General features: G+C 36.3%; 1 long non-coding RNA gene across 1 annotated transcript; it reads right to left on the bottom strand.

Annotated features, from left to right (window-relative positions):
• Nucleotides 1–3,191: 3,191 nt before the first annotated feature.
• On the bottom strand, nt 3,192–12,799 carry LOC143553135 (uncharacterized). Its single transcript, XR_013138779.1, has 3 exons — nt 12,550–12,799; nt 3,343–3,563; nt 3,192–3,259 (listed from the first exon to the last, which is right to left on the bottom strand). It is a non-coding gene; the product is annotated as an uncharacterized LOC143553135 (long non-coding RNA).
• Between the last annotated feature and the right edge of the window lie 9,201 nt (nt 12,800–22,000).

Raw genomic sequence — 22,000 nt, 5'->3', positions numbered from 1 at the left:
AGCTCCTCGTAGCATTCCTTGTATTTTCATGGATTATGCCACTCAATACAAAGGATAAAATGCTTAGACCCTCAAACCTCGCGCATGTACATCATCCGTCGTGCTCGCTTTGATCATACCTCGTTTCCCTATGAACTCAACCCTTCCTCTTTAGACTTGACCAAATTACCCCTTTTAACTTATTAAGAGGATTCTTCCCATTATACCAACACTCCCACTCAAAATTCATCCTCAAACCCCGTTATTCCTTAAAACCCATTGATCCCACTCCCTCCTCATGCATAGGGGTGTGCAGAAATCAGGTCAACCCGAAATTACCCGAATATTGGACTGAAATTTGACTAAAACCTAGACCGATTTATGGCATAGGGCAGTATTCGGTTCCCATATATTTACATTTTCGGGTTCGGGTCAATTACCCTGAAAATCATAAAAAACTGAACCCGACCAAACATATAATCTATAATCCAGGTAAGCATGTAAGGCCTACATTTGCAGCTCATAGGGATGATGGTAGTGGATCTATGGTGGTTGGAGAAGTGCTTGGATGTCTGAATATATGATCACCGGAGATGTATGAGAGAGAAAACCAGTGAATGGTCATCATTGGAGATAATGGTATGAGAGTTGAGAAAGAAGTTATAACAAAGAAAGGGTAGAAGATACTAATTTGCTTATATTATTGGTAGGCGAAACTGCTTATCGATTAAAAAGATATTTAATTAAATATGAAAGTAACTTTGGAAATCAAAATAACTTTGAAACCTAAATCATGGTACCCGGTACCCGAATGACCGAGACCCATGGTACCCGGTACCTAAACTGAACCAAACGGACCAATCGTCGGTTCTTGTATATGTGATTTTTTGGGTTTCGGTCTAGGTCGGGTAAATCACGGTTCGGGTTGGTCCAATCAAAATGCTCGCCCCTACTCATGCACTTTATGCAAACATGATTTGCATGTACATGCACCATCCCACACACCCTCTGTTATTGAAACTATTATATCAGCGGATGCCCCTCCCACCACCCCAATGCTACCACCGACCCTCCACCAACATCCTCACACGCTGCCACACCTCCCTCAACACCGTACGTTACCCCATCACCCTCATCCTCAGATCCCATGCTCCCCTCATCAACTCAGACCCGTCCTCAACCCTGCTTCCATCATCTTCGGCCCATCCGATGATTACCCGATCCAAAGTTGGTATATTCAAACCCAATCCCAAACGTTATGCCATGCTCGCTCTTGCTACACATCACACCCTTCATGTGACCCTCCTCGACGCTTCTGATCCTAAAGGGTTTCGCTCCACCTCCAAAAGTCCACATTGGATGCATGCAATGCATGAAGAAATTGATTAGCAACAACACTTGGAGCTTAGTACCTCAACCACCAACGGCTAACAGAGTTTGTTCCAAGTGGGTTTTTCGCACCAAATACCACTCGGACGGTTCGATTGATCCACATAAAGCACGCCTAGTTGCCCAAGGCTTCACCCAAATTCCGGTCCTGGACTTTTCTCATACTTTCAGCCCGATCGTGAAAGCCTCAACCATTCGAATTGTTTTGTCTTTGGGTGTTATAAACAATTGGCATTTACATTAACTAGATGTGAACAATGCCTTTTTAAATGGGTCTCTCGCATAAACTGTTTATATTGAACAACCACTGGGCTTTGTTGATTCATGCTTTCTCAATCATGTGTGCAAACTCAATATGGCTTTTTACAGTTTAAAATAAGCACCAAGCACTTGGTTTCAACGGTTAAGTTCATTTCATTTTTCTTACGGGTTTACGTGTAGTCTGGCTGACACGTCATTGTTTGTTTTTCATCAAGGAGATTGTCTTATGTATCTTCTCATTTATGTGGATGATCTCATTCTTACCGGTAATAAACCTGTCATTATTGCCAACTTCATCAACCGTTTGCATAATGAATTTGCCATAAAAGACTTGAGTTCACTAAGTTATTTTGGAACTAGAGGTTATTCACACGACATATGGATTGTTCCTTAGCCAAATGAAATATGCATGTGACATTCTAAATCGTTCCGGACTACTCAACACCAAACTTGCGCCCACACCCCTCGCCACTACTGATTCATTCACATCTGTTGGGTCTCCCTATTTTGAACCTACTTTCTATGGATCGATTGTTGGTGCTTTACAATACTTAACAATTACTCGACCCAAGCTTGCGTATGCGGTTAATCAGGCATCCCAATTTCTACATGCTCCTACTGACCAATATTTTCAACTTGTCAAACGAATACGACGCTATGTAAAGGGGACAATCTCACATGGTCTTGTTTTTTGCCATCCTAAGAATACCACTATTTTTGGTTATTCAGATACCAAATGGGCTTGGTGTATTGAAACACGACGGTCAACTTATGGTTATTCAGTTTTTTTAGGGATCTTGTTTCTTGGAGTGCAAAGAAGCAACCCACTGTCTCTAGGTCACGTTGCGATTCGGAATATAGAGCTATGGCTAATGCTGCCACTAAAATCGTTTGGATCGCTAACTTGTTACGTGAACTTCATGCTCTTCCACCAGACATACCGACTTTGCCCTATAATAACCGCAATGCTCTATTTATGAGTCAAAATCCCATCTCTTATAAACTGGCTAAACACATTGACTTGTATTACCACTTTGTCTGTGAGCTAGTTATGTTTGGCAAGCTTCATACTCGCTTTGTTCCGACCAAGCTTCAATTAGCTGATATATTCACCAAAAGTTTACCGAGACCTCAATTTGAACACTTTCGGGAATTACTTTGTGTTGTTCACCCACGTCTCACTTGAAGGGGGATAATAGTCAACCATATATCAATCCCAATGATTGATATCAGTTCCTCAAATTGCTCTTGTCTATATTATTGTATTAATTAATTTGATTATTTCGTTATGTAATTGTAACAAATTGTATTATATAATGTTTGCAAATCTCTCCCAATTGGGTAGAGAAAATTTCTTCCTTTCATTAGGATTAACAATATATACTCACCGAGATCCTGGAATATACATAGACTGTCTGGGTTTCATAACTAGCTTTGCTAGTTATCGCTGAAACTCAAATATTCTTCTTCCTTCCTCGTAGCTGCTACCAAACGCCGTACGTGAAATAACATCAGTGGTCATTGTTTGGAGATAAGGATAAACATCAACTTCACATGATCTTCCTTTTGTCATCCCTTCCCATTTGTTAATCATCTCACTACAACTAATGTGAAAGGCTGGTAACATAATCTACAACAAAAAAATGCATTAGAATCAAAGGTTGGTCTTCCATTAGTTTAAATATCTAAACATAAACAACGCATAGATGGAACCTTTAGTTTCTCAACATGAAATGCAGGGTTGATGATCTTTCTATGTTTGACCCATTGATCCCCGTTTGTATGTACAACTCCTTTTGCAAGTATCCTTGCTAATGGATTCCCTCCTTTTGGCTTTTGAAATTGATTATAATTAGCCAATATTTGTTTTATTAATAAAGGTTTTGTTAAGTGCACCACAGGTCGTGGTCCCATCCACGTAAAGAATGTGCAACCTATATAACAACAAGAATTACATGTGCATATATATAAATTAGTGCATGATATATATTCAAAGATAGATATACTAAACTACACAATATCTAGTTTGTATTTCGCAGTACTTATGTGACAAAATTTTCAATTAATAGGGAATTAAGCATTGTATTTTTAAAAAAGTTTGATCTTTACCGTTAGAGTAGATAAACCACATGTAAAAGCTTAAGTTTGTAGGGTTTGTAAAGGCTTTGGGCTTGGGCTTAAATTAGAGACAAGGAGAATAAGGGCTCGGGCCCGTTATTGGTTTTTGTTAGTTAAGCCTTTAACCCTAGTTTTATGTCTATATATACCCTTGCTATCAATTGTAATCTTTGCACCTTAATAATGAAATAACCTAGTAGCAGCTCGCGGATGTAGGTCCCCAGCTGGAACCAAACCACGTAAAATTTGTGTCGTTTATCGTTATTATTTTCTTAAATCTGCGTGATAAACGAGTATACTCATTTGTGTGTTGTTCCGCTGCACTGCTTTGTTCCTAACAGGTGGTATCAGAGCTTTGGCTCGTTGAACACTCGGTTCATGCACGAAAAAAAATGATTCGCAGTTTGATTTTGGTTTGTATTTTGCATTTGATGATTGAAGTCAGATTGGTTAAGGGTTTTGGTGGTTGAATCGATCAAAGAAACTTTTTTGGAGCAGGAATATGTGTCTGAGAGAGAGGTGGTTAGTTAGTTTTTTCAGTGTCGTGAATGAAAAAGGTCAAATATCAAAAGTCGTTATAGTGTTCAGTTAGGGTTAGTGGTCGGCGTTCTTAGCCGACACATAAATAACTCTTGGAACCGAGGTATTTTGACTGAGATCCTTTAATGTTGTCTTCGTTAACCGGGCTGGGTTTGTTCCATAACGGGGGTCGGGGGATGATTGCTGACTGTTTTTGCCAAAGGTGTGACCGAAAAATCGAGACAGGAGGTAGTCGGTGCGATTAAAGTCAGATGTACAGCGAAGTCTGGTATTGGGTGATTCTCGTGGCGTGCTACTGTGCTGCAAGCGTGTTTTGTTATAAGATGGAAGTCCAGAATGCTTCGGCTTCTTTCCCTATATATTTTGATCAAAAGGTGCCGTAATAAACCCAGGTGGGCCATAATTTTTGGGTTAATTACTAGTTGCTGTTGGTCATGGAATCATGGAAATTGGTCCTTGTGCATTCAAAAGACATGTTCTTTTTTATTTTACATTTGGCGTCATTGTTTCGTGACAAAAACAAAAGAAAATGTTATATCTCTGTTTATTTTTTTGTTTGATAAGAAAAAAATAGGGTATCTTTTGTCTTTTGTGTTCCATGGAGTTTGAGTAGACGGGCATTGTCATCGACTATTTTGCTACGCAAGTACAAGTTTAAGACGCTTGGATTCATAAGGTTTTGTTTTCGAGTCCGGGTTTGACCGTGGTTATCAATCGTGATTATTTTAACCGTGTTTTGTGAGGTTCAGTTGGGTTCGGGTTCATATTTGTCTGCAAATGATTAGCCTGAGTTGAAGGCGGGATAGTTATGATCGGAATGTTCATCGGTTATGGTTTCGGTTGGCTGGTTTGTCAAAAGGAACTTGGATGTGGTACTGACGTGGGATAAATCTTGAGAAAATGGAACCAATGGGTGTGCTGGTGACGACGTAAGTGAAAAAAAAGATGACAAGTCATGTGATCTATTGCTCATTTGGATGATCTTTTGGTTAGGGTTTGAGTTAACTGATCGTGTGCACGGTCATAGAACCCTTGGTACCGTTTTCTTTTCGTTGAAAGCTCAACTACCATTATAACCGTTTGCCTATTAGCTGGTCTAGAGCTGTGAAACTATTCTTGTTCGGTGGTGATTAGTGTTTCGACATGTGAGGGATCTTTGTACTTGTATTGGGTGAGGCTTTATGCCAGGGAAGTATGAGTGGAGATTCAACTCATGAGTGTTGTTTTGGCATGGGTTGGGATAACAAAGACAGTGGGAGCTAAGCATATTTTGACTTAGTGGGGCTGCATGAAGGTATGGGACATTCTATAGAGTCGATGTCCATAGATGGTAAATTCTGCTTCTGAGAATGTGTCAATAGTGATGCATTGGGACTCACTGGAAGGCAGTGAAGACTCTTGGGTTGGAGATTATGTTGTGTTACATTTTCTTGTTACTTACTTCAATGAAGCATCAGGACTCTATTATTGAAGAGTTTTCTGGTAAAAGTCTTGGCTCGTTGCATCGGGTAGAGCTAAGTGGGTTCATATAGCAAGCATGAATCCTAAAGCCACATGGATGTCATATTAAGTGTATTCGGAGGTTTAAAATTTGACGGTGATTTGGTAACAGTGGGAGCATAGGGAGTTTCAGGTATAGTTACACAATGACGTTGGGGTTTTGAGACCGAAATTTCAAATGAAAATTATCTCATTGGTGCTTGCTCTATTAGAAAAGTGTTCATTCTTCTAGAAGTCTCTGGAGCCGGTTGTGTGAGTAAGTAGGCGCCAGTTGAGATTGAAGATGAATCATTGGCTGGTTTTTCCATGATTAGGTCTGTGATGACCGTATTGGAGCTAGGGTGCTTCAATGGGCCTTTTGGGAAAATTATGCAAAGGCCGGCCGCTGCAATTAGGTGGATTGGATTGTTGAAATATTAGCTTGTTTATGGGGAACTGAAGGCTTGGAGAACTTCCGTTGTTGAAGTTTTAGCTTGTTCTTAGAACTAAAGGCTTGGTGGAATTATGTTATTAAAGATTACTGGAGTTACTTGGTACAAGGTTTTATTTGGGTGGCTGTTGCGGTTCGTGCAAAGCCTTCAAGTGGGAGATTGCTGGGTTTGTGAAGGCTTTGGTCTTGGGTTAGTTCAAGTGGGAGATTGTTGGCTTGGGTTCGTGCAAAGCCTTCAAGTGGGAGATTGTTGCGGTTCGTACCGCTCATCGAGTTCTCGTATAATAACAGTTTTCATTCTAGTATTGGAATGGCACCTTTCCAAGCCCTTTATGGTCGCAAGTGTCGCTCTCTGATTTGTTGAAACGAAGTCGGGGAATCTAAAATTACTGGTCCTGAGTTAGTTCAAGAAATGACCAACCGTATTGCTCAAATCCGTCATAATCTTCTTGCCGCTCGTTGTCATCAAAAGAGTTATGCAGATAAAAGAAGGAAACCTCTAGAGTTCAATGTTGGTGATCGAGTTCTTCTTAAAGTTTCTCCGTGGAAAGGAGTGGTTAGATTTGGAAAGAAATGAAAGTTATCTCCTCGTTTCGTTGGTCCTTTTGAAATCCTCGATAGAATTGGTCATGTTGCTTATAAGCTTAAATTTTCCTACAGAACTCTCAAGCGTTCACCCGGTGGTTCATGTAGCGAATCTGAAGAAGTGTCTAGCCGAGGGTAATCTTCAAATATCTCTCGATGAAGTTCGTATTGATGAGACCATGCATTTTTTTGAAAGACACGTTGAGATTATGGACCACAAGGATAAAGTCACTAAACGAAGTCATATACTGTTGCTATGGTTTGTTGGGAATCCCCATCTGTTCGCTAAAGTTAATTCTCTAATTTCAGGACGAAATTCCCAAAAGTAAGGGATATTGTAACATTTCAGATCTTTTGTAATCGTATTCATATTTGTTTTATCGACTTGCGAACGTAATTCGGATCTTTGTCATTAATAAAGTCAAGGATTTATAAGTATTCATGGATGTATTTTCATTTTGTACCCTTTATGTTATTCAAACTAGTCATTTAGTGCTTAAAAACTCTTAAAATGCCAAAAATTAACATCTTATAAAGCACAAAGACTAAAAGTGCCAAAACGTGAAACCTCCCCCACCTTGACCACGCCGCGCCAAGCGGCCAAGGAGGGTGAGATGGTCGCGTGGCGTGGCCAAGGGTCTGCACCATATCTCTTTGTTATTTTAGTTCCTAGTTCGTATTTTAATGCAAAATCGGTTATTTTTAGACCGAATCGCTTGATTTAAGCCCCAAGAAAACCATCCTAGACTTGGTGTTTGCGTTGACTTTGCTTTCTTACCGACCTTTGACTCCGCTTTCTCATTGATTCAAGTGTTTTCCGGGTAAGTTGTTTACTGATAAGTTGTTCATTATTGCTCAATAGTCAATAAACCTTAATCAATTTTTTAGATTGAGGGGAACTGACGGGTCAATTTGACTCCAACCCATTTAAGGCCATATTGGTCAACAACTTTGATCAATCGTTTTCTATCGCTTCTGGTCGGAACTGACTTTCGGTCCAGAAGACTTTTATTTTTATTTTGAGATTTTAAGGCTACTGACCAACTCGCTGTTTGGATTCTGGTCAGTACCAGCTCACTTAAAAGCTAAATATATCATAACCGGAGTTCTAGACATCCTTTTGGATCGATTACAGCGGCTATGTTCTCGGTTATAATTTTAGTTATTTGTCTCAAAGTTTCAGGTCTGTTCGGTTTATCTCAGACAACGCGTTAAAGGACGATTCACTTATTTTAATATCTTTTTATTATTATTTCTTGCAAACTCGCCTACGAAATAAGGTGAGAGATCATTCCCCTCTTATTTTACTGATTTTTAATAACTTTTGGGGGATATATGCGTATTTAGTTCATATTTTTATATTATATATATATATATACTTATAACTAGCAAACATAATATTATGTGTATTCAATTAAATGCTAATTGCTACTTGTTTAAGTGTTTATTTTATCGAATTCGGAGAGGTCCATCATAGTCACATTATAGTATGATCATATGACTGTCACAATAGCCAACGCCCGATTCGCATGGCAATGGTCAACTGACACATTAATTGCTCACGGTTTGATTGATATTACTCGCATTATTTTGTTTGCTTATTTCTCATATATTATTATATCAAGAAAAATTGGTGATTATTTCACTCAACCTCGTGTTGACAAAACCTATTGTTTATTTTCTACGCATATGCGGGTTACTAGTTGATTTGAAGCTAAGGTGAAGAACGCATAGAAAGACCTTAGAAAATAAAATAAAGAATATTTGCACTATTATTTTGTTTTGGGATTATTTATTTGTTTTGGATTATATTTGTCATGTTTGGAACTTGTGAACTTAAATTGAAATTTTGAAATAAATGAATTAATAGATTATTGTCATATTTATATTATATGATAGTACATTGTGAGCTGTGAACCAACGGTTCACACCCGACATTTCCGCCGTAGGTTGGGGTGTGACGACAGGGGCTGAAATCGTCAAAAAAACAAACTTTGGTCAGATACCCCCTCTCCAAGCCGCGCGTAGGAAACACTCTTGTTCCCACGTGCTGCACGGGGGACCCATCAAATCAATTAAAAACTCGTTTTGAACCTTTAATTCATTTTTAATGCTAAATCATGTCTATGTTGACCCAAATGCCTAGACTTAAGCCTCAAGATAGGTTATATAATATTATGGGTCAAGTATTCTACAAAAGTGGACAAAAATGAGAAGGATGAGAATAATTTGTACCCACACAAAAAAATTAATAAAAAATAATAAAAAAATCATAACTAAAAATGTAGTAAAAAACGAAAAAAATAAAAACACAAAAATGTTTTCATTGTTTTTCTCATTCTAAAAAAAAGACATAATGTTGAGGGAAAAGATCATTGTGTCTTTTATTTATCATTGTGTTTTTGGATTATTTTTGTGATTGATTGTGCCTTTTTTTCCTTGCCATTGTGTTTTTTCTCTTGATATTGTGTTATATTTGTTCGACATTGTGTTATATTTTGCGATACATTGTGTCTTATTTATTTATAACAGTGTCTTTTGTTCATTTTTGTTATTGTGTCTTTTCGTCGTTTTTTGGAACGAGAATGACAAAGTATGAGAAACATTTGAGTTTTTAAATTTTTGTTTGTTTTTATTTATTTTTGAGTTATGATTTTTTTATTATTGTTTTTGAATTTTTTGTTGAGGGGTTTTTTGTGTGATCACAAATCTTTCTCATACTTTCCATTTTTGTCTTCCTTTGTATGTTTACCTTTCCCATGATATTATAACGTGTCCAAATTCACTCCCTAACTAATAAAAATGAATTTTGTTAGTTAAAACACCCGATTTCATCATCAATTCATTATTTCGTTTCCTAATCGAGTTGTTTACCTGATAAACAAGTTTTAACTCTTAATATTTAATCAAGGCATGCCATAAACCCTAAAAAACTTCTATAAACTCAACCTCCATCTTAAATTTTCATTCATATGGTGTTCATGATGCTTTTCTTCAAGAAACTTCATTATATGGTTTGACTTTCAAGCTTTAAGACCATTGACTTGTATTTTCTTATCGTTTCTTTATTTTTCCGGGTAAGTTGTCTTTTAGTAAAACATTTTTTTTTTCATATAATTAACAAATTCCCTCAATCAATTTCACTGATTGAGAGAGTTTCGGTGGTCCATTTGATTCTGACTCATTTAGGTTTATAAAAGTCAATTTTGGTACCTTTTCAATTACTATACCTTTTATTCAAAACTAGCTTTTGGGACAGAAGAATTTTACGTTTGTTTTGATATTTTGAGTGTACTGATCAGAACCTGACTCCCGATTCAAAGTTCGGATTCTGAACAGTACCAGCGCGCTTAATGTTAAAAATCTAATATCTTGAGTTTTATTCATCCGTTTGACTTGATCCCAGCAGCCATGTTCTCGTTTTTAATTCTACTTTACTGTATCAAATTTACAAGTTCATTCATGTTGGATCAGTCAACGTGTTAAAGACTCGAGCGTCGTTTAATTCTTTCTTGTTATCTCTATCTCACCTAATTACTAAGGGGGGGCTTTATGCGTACCAAATATTATTTTCATATTACATATTAATTATTATACACAACTAACAAATCATGATTATTGTATGTTTAATAATTGAATGCTTATATGCCACACGCTTACTTGCTTATTTGTTTATTTTATCGCACTTGGAGAGGTCTGTCATTAAAGTCTTTCATTTGAGGTCTATCATATGCTAGCCAAAGCGCAATTCGCAAGGCAATAGTCAACCGACACCAATTACGTGCTCATTGTTTAATTGTTGATACTTACAATATTGCCTTGCTTATTTTCTATATATTATATTATTACATCAAAATATGATGATTACTAACTCAACATGTGTTGTTGACAACCCTTATTTATGCATATTGTAGGATATTTGTCTTGAATGGTTGAAGTCATTAAAGAACATAGTTTATTTTACTTTTTGGTTATTATATTAAACAAGAATTATGATTGTCTTGGATTCTATTTGTATATTTCTTTCGAGTTATGTACTTGATTTAAATTTAATAAAATAATTTGATAATATCACTAATATTGTTATGCTAGTGCCTTGTGAGCTGTGAGCAATTAATTTGCGTCCGGACATTTCCGTCTTAGGTTGGGATGTGATACTAGTTTGATATAATAATATATGAACAAATAACAAGAAAGCCCATCAACACCCTTCATATTAGATATAGTATACGAACAAATAACAAGAAAGCCCATCAACACTTAAAATCTTTATTTAATTTATAAACAAGACTACAAGAGTAACATTCAAAAAACATGAAAAGAATAGGGAAATACGTGATTGATGGGAGCAACACTCCACACATATCACCACTTAAAAATATTATTATATACATTATACAAAAAATACAAAAAGCAAAGCTCGATGTCGCAAGATTTCTATTGGTTCACTTAACTATGCTTGGTTGACCAATTTAGGGGTTTTTTTTGCAAAGTTCTTTTTTAGTTTTGTTTATACTATAACAAGCGTAACTGATACAAATCGAATTCACGTTAGCACGCCGTCGTAACACTCGGGTTTTATCGACGTTCGAATTTTATCAACGCTCGAGTTTTACACATGTATTGAACATGAGACACCAACCAAATTCACGTTGACTCGCCACCATAACGTTCGGGTTGTTATGGGTCAATTTTATGACCCAGGATCCTTGACGCTCCAGGATCCCCGATATCAGCCGGATCCCTGAGTACTAACGGTTTATTTCGATCTTGGCTTTGACTTATTATTGCAGGTGAGCATTGGTGATTTAACTAACCAAAAAGGCTCGCGAAACAAACCGAAGAAAAACGTGTGGAAATGCTAGAAGTGTTGACCAAGTTAAAGTCCTATTAATCAGGCTGGATTCTCGGAGGCAGTTACCCTTGTTTCCATTAATAACAAAGGTAATATTGGAATGTGTGTACTATTATGGAAGGATGTTATGTTGAAGACCCGGGAACTAACTTAGGAAAGACGCCTGAATATCAATGTTAACAGTCATGACTGCTGCCCAAGTTGAAGAGCGAGATTTTCGGGATACTGGGTGAGATTTCCGGGATATTATTTATTTTTCTTTATTATAAATAGAGGCTATTGCCATGGTTAGGGACACAACACTTTTCCACTCAAAACACTTGCACTACTGTAACTTAGACACCATTGCAATCAGCTCTCGACCTGTAATCACCATTATATAATAAATCTGAGGCAGTCGGATAATTTTTCCCTCCCGAGGTTTTTTTCAGGCGATCCTCACCAGGATCAGGGGTTTATCCTCGCTATATCTCGTGTCAACCATTTACTTTACCGCAATTACTTGTCTATTTTGTGAAGAACACACTACCTCACATTCTAAGTTTGATCTTGACCAAAACAAGGGTTTTACTAATGCTCAGGTTTATCGACAACACCCGGGTTTACCAACACTAGTGTTTTACCGACCGAACAAACGTAGTTTTAAATATTTTGAACTTTTTTTATATGTTATTTGAAGAATTTATTTTTTGGGCTTAATTATGCTACGTAATGATCATAATTGATACCGATCAAATTCACGTCGACTCACCGCTACAACGCTGGTGTATTACCGACCGAATTCTTCGCTCAATGCGCATGAAGCAATCACTACTTCACTAGTTATATATTTTTAATTATCAATACAAAATGGAAAGGGAATGGGAACGTTGGAAAGAAAGCTGGCCCTTACCATAAGTGTTTGCAGAGGTATAGTAAAACGGTATGACTCGTGGAACAAGACTGTCGCATAGTTTGATGGGTTTAAGTTTAGCCTGATTTGTCATGTGGTCTATCTCTTTCAAGTCTCAGAACAACAACCGGTAACGAGTTCCGTTCAACCCTTGCTCTCTAAGACTCTTCTCTATCGCCTTCGGCCGTAACCAAACCCAGTTCAAGAATCTCCACCCGCATATTGCCACCACCAACGCCACTGCAACACCAAAACACACCGCATTCATCATCATCACTTCCATATTGAAACTGCTTCTTGCTTTTAAGCAGTAATAGTAATAGTTGGACTAGATAAATTAAGGAGGTGATATTTATTGATGTGTAAGTTTCACTAAAGTCCCTCATGTTGGTGTTATTACGGTTTTGATACATAAATTGTGAAAATGTATTCACGAGTTTGTGAATATGAAAGGACAAGTGGGTTAAGCTAGTTTAGTTTCCAAGTTGTAAGCTATGGCAGAGACGGGAATCTTTTTCTATGAGTTTGATATTTTTCAATATTTGATATTCAAATAAATAAAATGAATATCATTATCATAACAAAAACGCATCGTCAACATTCAATAAAATACAAAGTCGTTTTAAATAAAAAAATAAATTACATATTATAAACTTTCCTTTCGAATTTTCATGTTTTGAAACAATTCATTACATATTCAATCGCGACTTAAAAATACAACTCATTTTCAATATAGCATATGCAAGCATCATTCTTATAATCGTCATTTATCCAATAGTTATCCCGTTAGCCATTTCTTTTTTTTTTCTCCCAAGTTTTTATTAAATATTTGTTTAGGTATTATATATCATAATTTGGCTATTGTCTTTTTGGGCTACTTTATAATTATTTTTTGACTTCTGTATTACTTTGCAATTGGGTTATTTTTCTACTTTTGTATAAAACTGAAAAAAGATTGGGTTCAGCCGAATCCGAACCCAAACACATACCTCCACCCATAATATAAGGCTTGAGCAAATGTTTTGAGTGTGTGATCAACTGAGATTATTGTAACGAGTTTTTTACTTAAGTTTTTTTTCTTTAATAGTAATTTTTTTTACTGATGATGTGTCTAAGGCTTTGAATTAGCCACGCCAATAAGAACAAATATAATTTGGTAGCTTGTGAATGATTTTGAGCAAATAAAATCATAACCTAAATATCCAAGCGATGACAAGTCCAAGAACAGATGTTGTAATTATTTTTGTTCAACCACAAATGTTCTATCAAATCCGATCAAAGATTTGAATGTTTCTCTTTGTTTTGTATAACAAGTTACAAAGTCTCTCACTAGTAGTATGATCGATGATCCCACATCATCGTAGTCGTCTTGTCAAGCTCCTTGGCCCGAGTCCTCAATTATCATATAATGTAAGATGATGCAAGTATACATAATGTTTACTAACCTATCCTTGCGGAGTAAACACGCCGGTTGAGCAATTATGCTCCATTGTTTCTTTAGTACATTGAATGCCCGTTCCATATCATTTCTTGCCGATTCATTTTTTTTCTTGAAATATAGACGTTTGTCATTGTCCGGGCATGAAAAAACTACCCATCAACGTAGCCCACTCTGGGTAAATACCGTCAACTAGGTAGTACCCGTACTCGTACTCGACATCGTTTGCATAGAATGATGTCCCCGGTGCAACTCTCTCTATGACATCGTCAAATAAAGGAGATGAATTCAACACAACGATATCATTGTTTGCGCCGACCATACCAAAATATGCATGCCAAATCCATAAATCATATGATGCAATAGCTTGAAGCTTGAAGTATCAGCGTTGGACCATCATGATCACCCCGGTGATATTGACACTGCCAAGCCGTTGGACATGCAGCCCAATCGCAATTGTGCGGTCAAGGTTACCAAGCATTCCCGAAAAACCATGTACCGATCGATGAACCTCATATATTTTTTGTATGTCGTCGAATACAGAACTTCTCAAATATTTATTTTCGTGAAGATCAATAACACCTAGTAATATTAACAATAATATATATGAATAATAATAGTAATAAAATAATAAATATATGTTTAATATCAAAATTTTATTTATAATAACAATATCAACAACAGCAATAGAATAACATTTATAGTATTAAATATTAAAATAATAATACCTTCACAAAATAATTGAGGACTTTTCAGAGCCATCTTTTCAGACATTTTTAAATACTCATCGCGTCACTCGATATCCTGTATGGTAATTGACGAGTTGCGGCTGTGCATTTCTGCAAAGTTGAAAATCATAGTTCACGTCGATCATCCTCCTTTTGTTGGAAATATCTAAACTCGCATTCTAGGTCCCTGGAAATACGTAGGAATAACCGTTGGCTCTTCCGAAATGGCGATGAAAATGTTCCAAATCATAAATATGGTCTTCAGAAAAATAATCTTTCACCTAAAGGTTATGAGCAGCCTGACAACCCCGTTGAAGTAGAGGTCGTCTAGCAAGCAGTTGTTTACGTTGGCATGCCTTGAATAACAATTGAGCCGCTGCCCGAACCGAAGCAATTATCGCTTCGTCCTCCATATATGATACTGATAAAGAGTTGACGTGATAATAGTCGGAGGATGATGAGCCGGAGTGAGAGTTCATTTTTTTGAAAACTTAAAACTTTGAAATAGAATGGTAGAAGTTTGGAGAAGACGGGAAATTTTTGGTATAAGTTTGAGATTATTTTTTAATATGGAGAAGGTTATATATAATTTCTAATTTAAAAATTTTATGTAATAGCCGTTACCTAACGGCTAGAATGGTATGGGGACAATCAATTTTTCATCAAATTCCATCAACAAACTCTTCAAAAACGCCGTCACAGAGATGGAGGTGATGGTGATGGCGCCATTGATGAAATAGACAACGTAATATTTAGGGCGCGGTTGGATGGCGCCTTTTTTTTCCTTCCAATAAGTTAAAGCATGATCATCCAACAAAAATCATAAGACTGAACGCTATGGGGTGCGGAAGGGGGGGAGGGGCGTGATGGGCTTCAAGCACCGCTGTGGGGCGCGGTTGGGTGGGGCGCAGAGGGGTAGCGGTGGAGGGGAAGCTGGGCGCGAAAGGGAGGTGAGGTGGGGGGGACCAACCACCAATGGCTATAATACTGTTTAAAAAAAATTAAATAATATAAAATACATATATATATATATATACCATTCACCCAATCTCTACGAACATCCCATTCTCCTATTTAAACTTTATAAAACTTTCTCCCCAAATATGTCTTTCGACTCATCTTTCACACCCGACTTCCAGCCCGATATCGACGATATTTCCAATTCGAATTCAAAGGATGGAGCGATATTTAGTGCCGTTCTAGAGGCTTCCCAACTCGTAGTCCAGCATTGCGAAAGCTCACAACCACTAAAAAGACGGCCTCATCTTCAACGGGACCGCGTAGGTGCGCATGACCGGTTGATGAAAGAATATTTTTCGCCGGACGCGATTTTTGATTCGGAACGATTTCGGCGCCGTTTTCGGATGAGTCGCGAACTATTTTTACGAATAGTTGGTGATTTAGAAAGCGTTTATGCATTCTTCCAGCAACTGGCGGTATATTCAACAATGCAAAAATGCACTGTGGCAATTCGTCAACTAGCGTACGGGACGGCAAGCGACGCCATGGAAGAGTACTTACAGATGTCGGAGACAGTGGCTCGTGAAGCGCTTCACACATTCTACGAATGTGAGTATTAATATTCTAATTATTTATTTCTAAACCGTAACATTTTAAGCATGAATTTCATAAAATTTGTTAAACTTAGGTATTCCACAACTATATCATAAAAAATATTTGAGGAAGCCGACTCAAAGCGACGTACAAAAAATACGAGGTGCATCATCAACGACACGGTTTTCCTGGGATGCTTGGTAGCCTCGATTGCATGCATTGGGAATGGGAAGCCTGTCCTGTTACTTGGCAAGGTCAATATCATCGGGGTGATCATGCTGCTTGGCAAGGCGGCTGCATCATTTGATCTTTGGATATGACATGCGTTTTTTGGGATGCCCGATGCAAACAATGATGTAGCTGTGATTAATGTGTCCCCTATTTTTTACCGCCTCACAGACGGAGTCTCACCCGACATCTCATTTTCCATGAACGATGTCAACTACGAATAAGGATATTATCTAGTCGACGGTATTTATCCGGAGTGGGCCACATTGGTTCTTAGCTTTACGTGCCTGACTGACGAAAAACATCAGTATTTCAAGAAAAAACACGAGTCGGCAAGAAAAGACATCAAAAGGGCATTCGGTGTATTAAAGAAACATTGGTCTATCATTAGACAACCGGCTCGTTTTCTACAAATGGATAAGTTAAGAAACATAATGTACACTTGCTTTATCTTGCATAATATGATATTGGAGGACTCGGGTAGAGCAATTTGCCAAGGCAAGTACAACGATGAGCCAGAGCCGATCTGTACACTAAACGAATATGAGAAACTTGCTAATTTACTAAAAACACGAAAAAAGGAAACGAATTTCAGCCTTCGATCGGATTTGGTTGAACATCTTTGGAGTAATAAGCAAGATGACGGCAAGGACGACGACTAAAAATAGCTTTAATTTTTTTATATGTTTTTTTTATTTAATTTATTTTGTATTTTAGTATTATTGTATTTTTTTTATTATTGCATTATATATTATTGTATTGGTTTTTTTGTTTTATAAATAAAAAAAAAGAAAAAAAGTTGGGCTTCGAAGCCCCCTCACCATAGAGGGGCATTATGCCCTAAGGCTTCGATGCCCCCAGTGCCCACATGACGCTGACGTGACACTGTGCAGGGGCTTCGAAGCCCCCCACCATAGCACGCAGCCTAAATGTTAATTGCAAGTTACATGGGTGGACCCTACCATGAAGACTTCTAGAACAGTGACTTGCAAAATTTTATATACTTATCAATTGGATAGGTGAGAACTATTGGTGGTGCTATATAAATTTTAACGGCATATACACACACATACAAGTTAGAAACATGTATACTGCACGAAATAAAATATCATTGTAAGTACGTATGCCTCACCTCACAACTATATTTAATTTAAAAATTTTGTTTTAAAATCTTATTAAAAAAAAGTTTAGATTACATCGAAACAGAAGGCAAGCGGGCAACAAGTTACGCCGCTACCCCTTAATGTTCTCAACTCACAACCGTCACATGACTTGAAAGATAACGTTTGCAATAGGTCGGTTGGCCCAAATCTCAGATTATGTGGTTGCAATGTAGCTACGGTTTCAAACAAAATGGACAAAGACTGAGTCCCACTAGATGCGTGTGTGGGCTCACGCATGTGGTCGTTGCAAAATGACATTTTGCTACCATTCCGTTATATATTTTAATTATATATACTTTTACACTCCATTAGTTTATTTACCTCGACTCTTTTTTAATATCTATTATTAATCATTCACTTGCTATCCATCATATTATGTGAGTATGTTTTTATAATGCAGAGAATGGTTTAGATGTGAGTGTAGGAGAGATAAATAAAAGCATGCATGTGAATGCAAATTTATTGTACCGCATAGTTTATATCGGGGCACATAAAAGTTAAAGATTAATTGTAGTGTCTCGGCTATACTCCGGTAAAGAGTGGGATCTTCAAAGGGTTTACCAGAGGTGGAGCCTAATTTACCGTTTGTGTCAACCGAGGTTGCAGCAGGCTTACATGACTACAGGTTAGCCCGTTTTATGATGTCTTAGGCAAACGAACTCTGAGTTAAGAACATAGCGTCACCCGTTCTTGTAATCGAAATACCGAGAAAGTAACTGAGCTGACCAAGATCTTTCTTGGCAAACTCGGTGGCCACGTGCAATAGCACTTCTTTACGTAGAGCATTCGAGGAGGTTGTAAGAAGAATATCATCTATGTACAGAAGAAGATATGCAAAATCATTGCCTTTAAAAAGAATAAATAACGAGCTGACACACCCGTTTTGCCGAAATCCCAACCTTAAAACATAATATATGACTCATTGATACAACGCCCTAGGAGCTTGTTTCTGTCCATGCAATGATTTCTTCAAGAGACATACGTGGTTTCGGTAGTTTTTTTCACGAAAACCCATTGGTTGATACATATATACAGCCTCATTCAAGGTGCCACGTAAGAAGGCATTAGTGGCATCTAACTGGTGGATTGACCATGACCGTGATAAAGGAATCGATAAGACAGTTTGAAGCATAGCCATTTGACAACCTTACTAAACATTTCCCAACCCACAATCAATACCAACGTGTTGAGAGCGACTATGACAAGCCAAACAGGCTTATTTTGTATCGCTCAAGCGTGCCACCCACATTAAATTTATGCTTAAACAACCACATGCTACGAGTTATATTCATCCGCGGTTGACGAGGGATTGCTCCCAAGTGTCATTTTTAATAAGGGCATGATACTCGTTGTTCATGGAGTTGTGCCATTCCGGAATGGACAAGGCAAGGGCGGGATTCTTTGGTATGTGTATAAGGGTGATGTGGTCTAAAATATACATATTATTATATAAATATTTCTTACACTTTTAAGCACTTTTGAATCAGGTTTTTATTGAATATCATTCCTGGTTTATGTTTGAGTTTTTAAGGTTTTAAGAGACAATGAGCTTAAATAGTATTTTTACTACTCTTGCGATCGACAATTGAAACTTTAAACAAATTTTATATTTACTTAATTTTTGTATGTTAAAGATTTTATTAATATATCAAGAGTTTAATGTGGAACTTACTAAAAAATATATATCTATAATGTATATAAACGAAACCCCTAAAATTCTATGTGTCGTGATGTGGTTGCTCCCCCCTTTTATGAAAGTCATCAGATTTCTTGATTTTTAAATGGAGGTCTCTCATTGATTTAACCCAAATTCATGGGTATGGGTTTTACCAAAACCAGATAGCTCTTAAACGAGTTATAAAATCTCATTAAATTAAAAATTAATCTTACCAATTATTTGATATGAAAATCCTATAAAATGGGGATATACTAAAATTTAATATCCAATTTAAAAAGAAAAAAGATATTATTTATAGTTAATAAACAATTTTATAGTAAAAAACATAAGCGGGTCATGGGTCTCCAAATCCAGATAGCTTTTAAATGGGTAATAACATATCATTTATTTATGAAACTCTTTCATCATCAAACCCTAAGTATATTATTAACTTTCTTACAATAAAGAAAATTAAAATCCAAAAAATAAATATTAGAAAACGAAAAATATAAAATAACCTTCTCTCAAGCCATCAGATTGTTTTATTTGTGGCTTCTCACGCTTTTGACTAGAATTCACGGGTAAAGGTCTCACCAAACCAAATAGCTCTTAAACGGGTTATAACATCTCATTATATTAAAAAATAATCTCATCAAATATTTGATATGAAAATCCTATAAAATAGAAATATACTAAAAATTATTATCCTATTTTATTTTAAAAAAAGATATTATTTATAATTAAAAAACAATTTTATAATAAAGAAAATAAACGGGTAATGGGTATCACCAAACCCAGATAACTTTTAAACCGGATTATAACATATCATTTATTTGTGAAACCATTTCATCATCAAACCTCAAGTATATTAATTATTAACTTTCTTACAATAAATAAAATTAAAATCCAAATATACATATATAATATTTAAAACGAATAATGTATAACAACCCCCGTAATGCGGGGGATAAAATCTAGTGTGTGTGTGTATATATATATATCGTTGAACTCATTATTAATTGAAGTGATTTGGTTTAATGAATTAATTTATTTGATTTACTTATTACTTCATTTATGTGATGCATGTTATGCAGCCAAATAAACAAATTGAGAGATGGAAGAACGAGACACGATTCCATAAATTTAATACGTTGTGTCGGTTGTGACTTGTGGCTAGATAATTCATGGGTTTAAAGGAAAAGATGGACCTGACATGCGTTTGGGCTGAAAAAGAATTAAGTGGTCAGCCCAACTAAAAACGAATTTCATGGGTATAAGTATAACGCAGAAGGTCATGAAGAGTCTATTTAAAAAGAATGCAAAACAATAAAAAGGAGGCAGCCGTGAAGTAAAGGAGAGCGCCCCTATGGGATTAAACAAGAGGAGGCCAGGAAGCCGCAAGAAGAGAGAGAAGAGTGAAGCAAGCGTTGGTTCAACTAGAAAGTGTTGGGGCTTAAGCCCTACTCGTTCATAACACTATTTTTTGGTTTGAAATTTATTATTAATTTATTTAATTAATTATTTCATTTTATTTATTTTAAAAACCAACCACCCACATTAAATATAAAAGTGGTTGTAAGATGGTTTAATGCCCAACCATCCATGAAAACTTGTCCCCTCCGCATTGCCTATAAATACCAACATTTCTCCACATTTTCCAAATGCTTAGCTATTCATTTCTCTATAATTTTCGGATTTATGAAAGCAAATTAAAGTGTTCTTGCCTAAGTTGACTTTAAGAGTCAAACGAAACCTTTGCTTGCTTTTCAATATGATTCAGGTATATTTTTGTTGTGTTTTATGTTAATTTATTTCTTATAACATTATAGGAATAATTTCCTTTCTTCAATTTTATTTGATTAAGGGGTTTCACCTTCCGTTTAAACATTTTAGTGTTACAAGACTATTTTGGTCAAATTTGGGATTTTTACTCGTTTAAAGTTTTTGATTTTTATTTGATTTTGTTTGTTGATTATTGGACCATGAGTATTTGTGTAATAAGATCGTAAAGATGTACTAACATCAAATAATGAGTGGCAAAATTATTCTTCATCAAAACCATTTCAAAACACCAAGAACTTTGGTTCTAATGACGTTTTAGTTATGAACAGAAGTTTGGTTATCAAAGATTGGGCCATAACTTAGTTATAACGAATTCGAATGGTGCAAGGCCAAAACCTATGATGAACTTCATTGAGTTGTGGTTCAACGGTTATTTAATTTCATTTTAATTTATTCGTATGGCTTCACAATAACTGTTTTAGTTTTAGTACACAGATATGTACCAATTGAAGTTTCTAAATGAAAGATGTTCATAAAGTCCTAATTCAGTAGACTGATGATTTTTATAATTATTAGAAATTTATTTATATTTTTAAGGATTATTCAAATCAAGGACAGATTCTGACCAAAACTAATTAAAATCCTTTTATTTGTTTTCACACCTCAGATTTGATTTATTGTTTGCTTTACCATTCTTAGATAATGTTTTATAACTGTTAAAGGTAGACTGGAAACAGGCTTGGTCAATTATCATGTTCCGGGCCAACGGAACAGAACACTTGTTAAACCCGTTTTGACGTCTACACTAAGTTGTATTCGGTTAAGACATGGGTTTCACTTAGAAGTTGATTTACATGAATTTATTTCCTGTTTTCACACTTTGGATAAATCGGAACTAAAC

This window comes from Bidens hawaiensis, unplaced genomic scaffold (genome assembly GCF_021521415.1).
Source record: "Bidens hawaiensis isolate Kalapana, Puna unplaced genomic scaffold, B.hawaiensis_p1.1 tig00017153_1, whole genome shotgun sequence".
Classification (NCBI taxonomy): domain Eukaryota; kingdom Viridiplantae; phylum Streptophyta; class Magnoliopsida; order Asterales; family Asteraceae; genus Bidens; species Bidens hawaiensis.
This window is presented reverse-complemented; position numbering and strand designations above follow the sequence as displayed.